The 11,020-nt window shown below is 49.6% G+C and overlaps 1 long non-coding RNA gene and 1 other non-coding gene across 4 annotated transcripts; one reads left to right on the top strand and one right to left on the bottom strand.

Moving 5' to 3' along the window:
• Window positions 1-446: 446 nt before the first annotated feature.
• On the bottom strand, window positions 447-7,302 carry LOC103877483. Of its 3 annotated transcripts, XR_002520912.1 has the most exons (4): window positions 6,821-7,302; window positions 2,214-2,312; window positions 845-1,036; window positions 447-737 (listed from the first exon to the last, which is right to left on the bottom strand). It is a non-coding gene; the product is annotated as an uncharacterized LOC103877483 (long non-coding RNA). The 3 variants fall into 3 exon arrangements; XR_002520911.2 differs by lacking the exon at window positions 6,821-7,302 and having other exon boundaries at window positions 2,214-3,985; XR_002520913.2 differs by lacking the exon at window positions 6,821-7,302 and having other exon boundaries at window positions 845-1,020; window positions 2,214-3,985.
• A 1,795-nt stretch (window positions 7,303-9,097) lies between these two features.
• On the top strand, window positions 9,098-9,260 carry LOC116271842. Its single transcript, XR_004180600.1, has one exon. It is a non-coding gene; the product is annotated as a U1 spliceosomal RNA (small nuclear RNA).
• The last annotated feature ends 1,760 nt before the right edge of the window (window positions 9,261-11,020 follow it).

Genomic DNA, 11,020 nt, shown 5'->3' with positions numbered 1-11,020 from the left:
CTGGGTTCTGGAGAGCTGTTCTTGGGTCTCTGAAAATGTGTTCAAATGTCGGGGGAGGGGGAGTCTTTCTGGGCAAAGGATTATCCCTTCATCAAAATTTTATTTATTTTATTTATTTATTTATTTATTTATTTATTTATTTATTTATTTATTTTTTGAGACGCAGTCCCGCTCTGTCGCCCAGGCTGGAGTGCAGTGGCCGGATCTCAGCTCACTGCAACCTCCGCCTCCCGGGTTCATGCCATTCTCCTGCCTCAGCCTCCCCAGTAGCTGGGACTACAGGTGCCCGCGGCCTCACCCGGGTTTTTGTATTTTTAGTCCAGACGGGGTTTCACCGTGTTAGCCAGGATGGTCTCGATCTCCTGACGTCGTGATCTGCCTGCCTTGGCCTCCCAAAGTGCTGAGATTACAGGCGTGAGCCACCACGCCGGGCCCAAAATTTCGTTTTTTGATTTTTTATTGTTTAGTTTTTTTTTATTTCCATAGGTTATTGGGGAACAGGTGGTGTTTGGTTATATAAGTTATTTGTGATTTGTGAGATTCTGGCGCAGAATTTGTGACATCTCCCCTAGAAAGAAAGAAAAGAAGCAACAGGCTTGGGTATTAAGTTTACATTCCATATGCGATCCGAGACCGTTTCCTTTCAGCTCCGTCCAGCTTTCCCAGAGCAGTTACCGATGCTTCCTGCAGCAGCCAGTATTTCCCAAACGTACTGGTCATGGGAATAGCCCAAGGCACTGGATGGATAAAATGGAAATTCAGATGCCTTGACCCCACCTCTGTGGACTCTGATTCCGGAAGTCTGAGCGGTGGTGTGGGGTAGGGGTGAGGGTGCCCCAGTTACCTGTATAATTGACAAGCGCAGGAGTCTGCAGAGAAACTGGGCTGGGATCGGTCACGGACTGTCCTGCCATCAGGCTTTCGCAGACAATGAGGTTCCCTTTTTCTGGAATTTGCGCTCACCCTACCTGCTCCATGGATAAATTCTTCCTTGTCCTAATCAGCACCCCGGCCAAATTTCTGTGTCAAAGAATTTCTGTGTCAAGGAATAGGCCAAATTTTAAACTTTTGATGGATGCTGGCAAATTGTCTTCCAAAATGTCTACCATGTCTACCGGTTTACACTTCCACCTTTTTGCTTTACTAAAACTTTTTTTCTCTATTACAAAAATGTTGCATATTAAATAGAGACAGTTTAGAGAATACAGATATGCAAACAAAGGGAATGTGGCCAGGTGCGGTGGCTCACGCCTGTAATCCCAGCACTTTGGGAGACCGAGGCGGGCGGATCGCCTGAGGTCAGGAGTTCAAGACTAGCCTGACCAACATGGTGAAACCCCCGTCTCTACTAAAAATATAAAAATTAGCCTGGCGTGGTGGCGTGTGCCTGTAGTCCCAGCTCCTCGGGAGGCTGAGGCAGGAGAATCGCTTGAACCCGGGAGGTGGAGGTAGCAGTGAGCAGAGATTGCACCACTGCACTCCAACCTGGGCAACAGAGTGAGATTCCATCTCAAGAAATAAAAGAAAAGAAACTAAAGGGAATGTGAGGAGCCTACAGTCCCGGCAAACAGTTTTGTAACCCTCAGTTAGGTGAATTCTTCCCATATTTTGTCTCTGCAGATGCACTTGGAAGTTTGACTTCAACTTGAGTCCCAGATTCACCTCTTACTAACTCCGTGGCCTTGGCCAAGTAGCTTACTGTTTCTGAGTGTCTGTTTTCTCATCTATAAACTGAAGATGACGGTAGTATCGCATCAAAGGCTGTCACAGGATGCATGGCATTTAGCCAGTGCCTGGCATGTGACACTCTCAGGGCACTCTCCTATGACATTGTTTGCACCTTGCTTTCTTACTCCAGCAATACATCCAAACATCTTCCTTTTGTAGCAAGGGGACACTTCTAACCCCAGTCTTTTATAGGAACCTTGTGTCTATAGCTCCAATCCTAGACCATCAATACCACCAGTGGTGTTTTGTTGGTGTCAAATTTTCACCTGGTCCCACTTAGCCTAGCTACAACTTCCTCCTCCCCCACCTGCCTGCCCCCATCTTAGTCACCTCATCTGTTCTCTGAGGCCCCCAGATAGAAGCCACCAGAACACCTCCCTCTCCCTCCACAGTTAACTGAGTTTCAAGCAATTCTGTTATTTCACTCTAAAGGGACAGAATGGAGTTAGACAGACCTCCCTTTTTGTCCTGACCCTGTTACTTACACAGTGTGTGACGGTGAGCAGCTATCTCTCTTCCCTGAGCCTCAGTTTCTTCATCTGTAAGATGGAGCGATAGCAGACCTGTCACGTGGGGCTGCGGCTCTGATGGAGAAATGAGACGGCTCTCGTGAGTGTGCAGCACCGTGTGATCACAGGGCCAGTGCTCCACACACACAACTGCAATTGTACCACTGCTGTGTGACCCCCGTCTCGCTCGCTGCAGCCCTGGAAGTCATTCCAGCCCTGTTTGCAGCACTGATATGACCTCCTAACGTGTCCCCACCTTCGATCTTTCCCAGGACAAATTTCAGTGTGTCACCAGGATGACTTTCCCAAGGCATATCTGGAGCAGGTCACTCTCTGCTCAAGACTTAGAGGGCTCACAGTCCCTACCATTGAACACCTGGAGGTGTCCCAGCCCCAGTACGGCTTCCACAGGCCCCGTGGCTCTGGATACAGAGTCCGTTTCCAGCCTGGGACAGAGCTGTGCTCAGATCTTCCCACCCCTCTCTGTGAGTGCCCGCCACCTGCAGGGAGACTGTTTCTCATTATCCCAGCAGCCCCCGCCGGGCTCAGACATCCCTCCTGGAGTTTGCATTTCCGGGTCCCCTCCGGGTCTGGCTCCCCTGAGCAAATACTTGGTGCACTGTCCACTGCCCACGCATCCTGCTCCACAGGGCTCTGTCTCCACCATGGCCCTGCAGCCTCTTGAGAGCAGATGCCCGTTCTGTTCACTTTTGCATCCTCTCTGCACCCCCAGCTTCCCTCTGCAAGCTTGAAATGCTTGTTCACTCTCCTGCTAATAAATAACATTTTTCTCGAATTTAGATGTATAAAAGTTGATCCACGGGCCAAAGGGTTTATATAGATCATTTACCTTTCCTGTGACTTATTCCAAGATGCCGAGGACAAAGAATTTTAAAAACCGCAATGCCCATCACTGGAACTGATGTAGCCATAGATGCCTCTGACACATGTGTTAGGAAACACACCTATATTGAATGTCACATGCCTCTTTTGTGATTGTGAGATGCGCATCGAACACATACACATGGTTCTTACCTATGGAAAGGCAGGAGAGGAACCACAACAGTGCATGCCCTCTCTCCCTCGGGGGCAGGAGAATCGTGCCCTAGCACACGCAGAGGGCGGGGCTCAAACGTGCACGCTTGCCTTTCTTTCCTAAAACCACACATCAAGCCTATTTGTTTAGTCCTGTTCTGAAAGATGATGCAACATGACTCGAAAGGAAGTGGGTAGCTGCCTTGCTGCGGCGAGGTAAGGAATGTCACGTCGCTCAAATGTGCTTCGCATTCCCAGAAATATGCCGCAGCTGAAAGGGAGGAGGATGACTCAGTGTTCCCCTAACTTTCGACACATCCACCACAGAGCCTGACCAGCACTAAAGAGGGCAAGCCGGCGGAAAGTCCAGCCAGGGCGAGTTGCCAACACCACACTCCCCGCCTCCCCGGGAGGCTGCTATGGCATTTGGGGTGCAGAGCCCAACCGAGTCAACCTGGTGTGCTTTTTTTTTTTCAAGCTGGAATAACAGGGTCGTAGGTCCACGTTGTGTTCACGTGTTCTTAGGCAGCAGATGTCTGTTGAGGGGTACTTAGGGGAGGAAACGAGGGTGGAGGTGGCCTGTCCAAACTCTGCGAGTTTTCCAGCTGTGGTTCTGATCATTTGCTTTGCACAAGTGGGGGTCTTTGTCCTTAGAACAGGATCTTTTAATAACACTCCTCCCTTCTTCTTTTTTTTTTTTTTTTTTGAGATCGAGTTTCACTCTTGTTGCCCAGGCTGAAGTGCAGTGGCATGATCTCGGCTCACCGCAACCTCCACCTCCTGGGTTCAAGTGATTCTCCTGCCTCAGCCTTCCTGAGTAACTGGGATGTTCCAGAGAGTTCCACCTCCTCCTCCCCAGGCAGAGCAGCCTGGTACCTCCACACCCCGCCAAGAGTCGATCTCAGCATTTCCCAAACTCACTGTCGCTGGAACGATCTCTGCTCCAGACTCAATGCTTTTTGGGGATGTGGCAACTAAACTGGTAAAGAGACCTGCTCCCTGCGCTGCCTGCCTGGGTGCTGGGTGCTGGATGCTGGGTGCTGGGTGCATAAAGCCCTTGCAGGTGATGGCGAGGCAGTGGAGCGGAGCACCCGAGGCGCCGGGCTCAGGAGCTGCACAGCCCTGGGCTGGCTCCAGCTCCCCATTTTCTGGGAGTGAGAGTCGGAGGCTGGGATGCAGAGTCTCTCCCTCCAGGCTTCACTCTCTGCATCTGAAGACCAGGAATGATAACAGCACCTGCCTCAGGGGTGGTCAGGACAAAATAACTGCATGGTTTTGTGAGGTACCTAGAAGGGTGCTGGATGCCATGATTCTTTTTTTTTTTTTTTTTTTTTTGAGACGGAGTCTTGCTCTGTTGGCCCAGCTGGAATGCAGTAGCGTGATCTCAGCTCACTGCCTCCGCCTCCCAGGTTCACACCATTCTCCTGCCTCAGCCTTCCGAGCACCTGGGACTACAGGCTCTCGCCACCATGCCTGGCTAATTTTTGTATTTTTAGTAGAGAAGGGGGTTTCACCATGTTGGCCAGGTTGGTCTCGAACTCCTGACCTTGTGATCCGCCCACTTCAGCCTCCCAGAGTGCTGGGATTACAGGCATGAGCCACTATGCCTGGCCTCATGATTCTTAATAAATGAATTAACACCAAGGTTGCCTCCCTGGGGAATGTTCACTACTAGGTGGTGCCTTCACATGTGGGGTTTGTTATCTCATGGCTTCATGGGCTTGAGTCTTGCCCCACGGTGTCTCTAAGGGTTAAATCCGTGACCTCCACCAAAACTGAGCCTGAGATACTCACTGAGTCCAGCAAAGAGCAGAGACCAGAGTCAAGTTAAGAGGAAGAGACTCAGAAGGCACGGGAAGGAACGTCGATGTTATCAGAAAAACCATATTCCACATAAATCCTCCTATTTACCAAATGAAAGATTCAGATGACAGGGGAGGGGCCACTTGCAGACCCTTTCCCACATCTCCCAGCAGAGTGTCCATCCTAACGGGGAAATCAACGTTAAGAAATGACATTGGCTGGGTGCGGTGGCTCACACTTGTAATCCCAGCACTTTGGGAGGCGGAGGTGGGCAGATTCTTGAGCCTGGGGGGTTTGATACCAGTCTGAGCAGTAAAGTTAAATCCCATCTGTACAAAAAATATAAAAATTAGCTGGGTGTGGTGGTGTGCACCTGCAGTCTTGGCTACCGAGGAGGCTGAGGTGGGGGAACCACTTGAGCCCAGGAGGTCAAGGCTGCGTTGAGCCGTGATGGCACCTACACTCCAGCCTGGGTGACAGACCCAGGTGAAGAACTTGTCTCAAATAAAAAATAAAAAATAAATAATAAGAGAAAGAAAGGATAAAAAAGATATTTTTCACCCTCTAACCTGAGAATTCTTCCAGATACAACTGAGATAGAGTCCACCCCCAAATTCCTCCGCCACCCAGGGCACGCGGCAGTCAGGACTGGAGAGGCTCCCCTCAGCGGAGGCTTTGGCCAAACATAAAACTTGCATTCTTTTTTCTTTCTTCGTTCTTTTCTTCTCTTTTTCCTTTTTTTCTTCCCCAGATAGTGACAGGGATTCACCATGTTGCTCAGGCTGGTTGCCAACTTCTGGACTCAAGGGAACCGCCCACCTTGGCCTCCCAAAGTGTTAGAATTACAGGCATGGGCTGCTGTGCCCACCCCAAAGCTTGCATTCTCCCCGGCCTTCGAGTATCTTTCGCCTCTGGAGCCATTGCAGACATCCAAGCGGCTGCTCACCTCTGGCCAGGCTTCCGCAGCCTATGGCCAATGTGGATGCACAGACCCTTGCCCTCAGAGGGGCCCGCCCAGGGGGTTTAATTCTCTGCAATTGCCCTCTTGGACTTCTTTTTTTCTGAGACGGAGTGTTGCTCTGTCACCCAGGCTGGAGGCCAGTGGTGCGATCTCAGCTCACTGCAACCTCTGCCTCCTGGGTTCAAACGATTATCCTGCCTCAGCCTCCCGAGTAGCTGGGATCACAGGTGCGTGCCACCATGCCCAGCTAATTTCTGTATTTTAGTAGAGATAGGGTTTCACCATGTTGTGTAGGCTGGTCTCGAACTCCTGACCTCAGGTGATTTGCCCACCTCGGCCTCCCAAAGTGCTGTAATTACAGGTGCGAGCCACGCGCCCGGCCCCTCTTGGACTTCTTAATACTTTCCTTTCTGACTTTGTGGTTTGTAAATGAAGTCCAGTGGGATGAGGGATCTGGTGGCAGTGGGGCAGGGGCTGGGGGGATCAAGAACATTTAGGGTTTCAGGGTTAGGACTCAGGCGCCCTGCCCCAGGGCACCTGAGTCTGTGAGACTCCCAGAGATGTCTTTGAGGACCCGCTGCTCCCGGCCCCCCACCCCGTCCCAGGGAGCACACCATTCAATCGCAAAGAAAAACCACCATGACAGGCGAAGGGAGGACAGAAAAAAGCTTTTCTCCAGCTTTTGGAACCAGGAGTCCCATATTGTCCGGTTGCGTGGTGCTTGGCAGTGACATCACTGGCTCTGCCTTTGGCCCCAACACATCCTCCAGTGTGTGTCTCTCACCTGCACGGGCTCTCCAGGCCGATGCGTTGGGATCCTGACTTTTAGAGTTTGTGTGTGACAAAGCAGAGGACAAGCTTCCCCATCACCCAGAGGCCACTTGGTGGAGGGAGCCAGGGGACTCACTGGCTTCTTGGGCTTTTGTAGTCATGGGCTGGCCACCGAAGCCCAAGGCCAACTGTCACCTACTCCAAGTCTTGACATCCTCACCTGCAAAAAGCAATGAGGCAACATGATTTTTAAGATGTTTTCTGGCTCTACAAATATCTGACGATTCCGAGTACACGATAAGGCTCACTTTCTGCTCAGGAAAACCCGGTGCTGGAGAGAACACAGGATCCCCCAGTTTCCTAACACCAGCCTGGGGAAACGATGTTCATTTGGCAATGAAAATTTCTAGGGCCAGGGGTGGTGACTCACACCTAGAATCCCAACACCTTGAGAGGCCGAGGTGGGAGGATTGCTTGAGGCCAGGAGTTCAAGACCAGCCTGGGCAACATAGTGGGACTCCATCTCTACAAAAAATAAAAATAAGCCAGGCACGATGGTGTGTGCTTGTAGTCCCAGTTACACAGGAGGCTGAGGTGGGAGCATTGCTTGAGCCTGGGAGATTGAGGCCGCAGTGAGTAGTGATCGTGCCGCTACACTGCAGCCTGGGTGACAGAGTAAGACCCTATCTCAAAAAAAGAGAGAAAATTTTAGAATTGATGGCAGTGGAAAACAATGCAAAGGTCCCTATGTTTTGAGGTGCATCCTATGATCCAGATTTATCTTAGGAGAAATTTCATAGCATCTCAGATCCTAGGCTTGGTGGACAATGAGAGGGGAGGTTAATAAATATTCCGTCTGCCATTGGGAGGGTAGATTAAAGAAGCTAATATATAAATCAGAAATATTTATAACTAATAAATCCTACCAAAACCCTCACTGTGACAATGGGCCATAATTTTTGTTCTCTTTTAAAACTGCTATTATCAATCAGGCACTGTGGCTCACGCCTGTAATCCCAGCACTTTGGGAGGGTGGGGCGGGTGGATCACCTGAGGTCAGGAGTTCAAGACCAGCCTGGCCAACATGGCGAAACCCCGTCTCTACTAAAAATACAGAAATTAGCTGGATGTGGAGGTGAGCGCCTGTAATCCCAGCTCCTTGAGAGGCTGAGGCAGGAGAATCATTTGAACCCGGGAGGCGGAGGTTGCAGTGAGCCAAGATCACACCACTGTACTCCAGCCTGGGTGACAAGAGTGAAATTCCATCTCAAAAACAGCAAAAAACAAAAAAACAAAAACTGCTATCATTGGGGGATAAATGGAAAACACGAGATGTAATTCATTGTTGCGTCCTGCGTTAGCTAACACCTTGTTGACGCAGAGCCCACCTCGTGCTGACAGTTGCACGAGGTTCATGCACACTGTTTTTTTTATTTTATTTTATTTTGAGACGGAGTCTGGCTCTTATTGCCCAGGTTGGAGTGCAGTGGCACGATCTCGGCTCACTGCAACCTTCACCTCCCGGGTTCAAGTGATTCTCCTGTCTCGGCCTCTTGAGCGGCTGGGATTACAGGCACGAAACACCAAGCCCAACTAATTTTTGTATTTTTAGTAGAGATGGGGTTTCACCATGTGGGTCAGGCTTGTCTTGAACTCCTAGGTTCAAGTGGTCTGCCTGCCTCGGCCTCCCAAAGTGCCGGGATTACAGGCATGAGCCACCATGCCCAGCCTCACGCACACTGGCTCTTACGTTAACATTCTCCCAGAGACCACGGAAACATGTTTAGAAAAGAAAGTTACAGATTGGCAGCAGAAGTCTCTGCTTCTGGATCATTATGTTAAGTCTAAAGACAATCAGAAAAGAAACCCTGCTCTGTGTCCCCGTCATTGTAGAAGTCCCCAGCATGGAGCTCTTCGGATGACACTACAATCCTATGGCCTCCAGGCAAATCCTTTTCTGAACTGAAAATGTGGTCTTTGGCCACTCCAAACCAACTCACCAAGCCTGGGGAATACAACCCACTTATATGTCCAAGACCTTCCTCTCATCCCAAGTTTATGCCAATTTCCACCCATAATCAAAATGTCCTAAACTTACTTTCCTTTTTTTTTTCTTTTCAGTTGGTAGAGACAGGGTCTCCTTCTGTTGCCCAGGCTGATATCAAACTCCTGAGCTCAAGGGATCCTCCCGCCTCAGCTTTCCAAAGTGCTGGCATTTCAGGCATGAGTTACTGGGCCTAGCCTTACTTTACTTTTCTAAGAAACAGTATTATGACCTCATTAGTCAATAATACTTACCCACAGGGGAGGTGCCACGATCACGAAGGTGGTTTCCCAGGGCGAGGCTCACGCCCTGCACTCCGGATGGGCTGACCCCGGCCATTTCTCCAAATGTGGGAAACGCAACTGCATTATTTGTGGTAGTTAGGGACTGCAATTCACTCTCTCCCCTGGTTCTAAATAAATCTATATTTTTTTTTTAAAAAAAGAATTGATTGGTTGGCCATGGTGGCTCACGCCTGCAATCCTAGCACTTTGGGAAGCCAAGGCAGGTGGATCAGAAGGTCAGGAGTTCCACACTAGCCTGGCCAACATGGTGAAACCCCAACTCTACTAAAAATACAAAAAATTAGCCAGGCGTGGTGGTGGGCACCTGTAATCCCAGTTACTCGGGAGGCTGAGGCGGAAAAATTGGCTTGAACCCAGGAGTCGGAGGTTGCAGTGAGCCGAGATCGCCACACGACAGAGTGAGACTCCGTCTCAAAAAAAAAAAAAAAAAGAATTGATCGATAGTTTTAAAATTGTGAATATAAACTTAGTAAACACACAAGACCGGCAATGATGTTTAGTTGTGAGATTTCAACATCGTGATGCATATTTTCCATATTTCAGACGTCTTATTTGTGTTTTGGAAAAGGATTCTGATGAAATTGAGGATGTCAGCATTTGCCTCTGGTGCCCTCCAATCGGATGAACGATCCTTCATGGTAAGGGTGTGACAGAGGCTGCTTTGTCTTGTTGCATACCAGGGCCTGATGCTCTGAGACAACTCACTGGGCCCCACTGGGCAGAACTGTCTTTTAGGGTAGAGAAGAGTTGGGATTTCAGAAATTCTCTTGCTTCAGAATGTCGGCTGGGCATGGTGGCTCACGCCTTGTAATCCCAGCACTTTGGGAGGCTGAGGTGGGCGGATTGCCTAAGCTCAGGAATTCGCGACCTACCTGGGCAACACGGTAAAATGCCCCCCCCCCCCCCCGACCTCTACTAAAATACAAAAAAATTAGCTGGGCTTGGCGGTGTGGGCCTGAAATCCCAGCTACTCGGGAGGCCAAGGCAGGAGAATCACTTGAATCTCAGAGGCAGAGGTTGCAGTGAACCGAGATCGCTTCACTGCACTCCAGCCTGGGCAATAAGAGGGAGACTCTGTCTCAAAACAAACAAACAAACAAACAAAAACAGTGCCAGGTGCAGTGGTTCAAGCCTGTAATCCCAACACTTTGGGAGGCTGAGGCGGGCGGATCACGAGGTCAGGAGATGGAGACCATCTTGGCTGACACGGTGAAACCCCATCTCTACTAAAAAATACACAAAATTAGCCGGGCGTGTGGCGAGCGCCTGTAATCCCAGCTACTCGAACGGCTGAGGCAGGAGAATCGCTTGAACCCGGGATGCAAAGTTTGCAGTGAGCTGAGATCGCGCCACTGCACTCCAGCCTGGGTGACAGAGCGAGACTCCATGTCAAAAAAAAAAAAAAATAGCCATGAACATATTTCCTCTTTTAATCTGAGGGTTTGGTCAGAGGTCCAAGATACCTTGACAGGAAGACAGAAGACAGAAGCTTCGACTTCAACCCTCAGGAATTTTCTCTAATTGTACAGTAGGTGCAGGAATCTGGAGGCAAATGTTTGTTGGAGAGCAAGAAGCCACTTTCTTCTCATCAAAGATGTGATTGGAAAAGATCCCAGGGTTTGCTTGGTTGAGAAGGAGCTTGCCAATTCCGGGATCAAAACTTCTCCCACTTTTCCCATCTTCTCACATTGTGGAAAAATAACTAAACCTTTGTGTCTATTGGTTTTCCCAAGTGCAAGGTCATAAAAATTATTGTAACTCATTTTATAGAACTGTTGCAAGGAAAACATCACCATGAGAACCACGTGAGAAGCTCTTTACTCTTAGCTAAAAGTCTCAGGAATGCTTCAGATTGCCAAGCCCC

The sequence above is a fragment of the Papio anubis genome, chromosome 1 (genome assembly GCF_008728515.1).
Source record: "Papio anubis isolate 15944 chromosome 1, Panubis1.0, whole genome shotgun sequence".
Taxonomy (NCBI): domain Eukaryota; kingdom Metazoa; phylum Chordata; class Mammalia; order Primates; family Cercopithecidae; genus Papio; species Papio anubis.
Note: the sequence above shows the minus strand (reverse complement) of the source record. Positions and strands in the feature narration are given on the sequence as shown.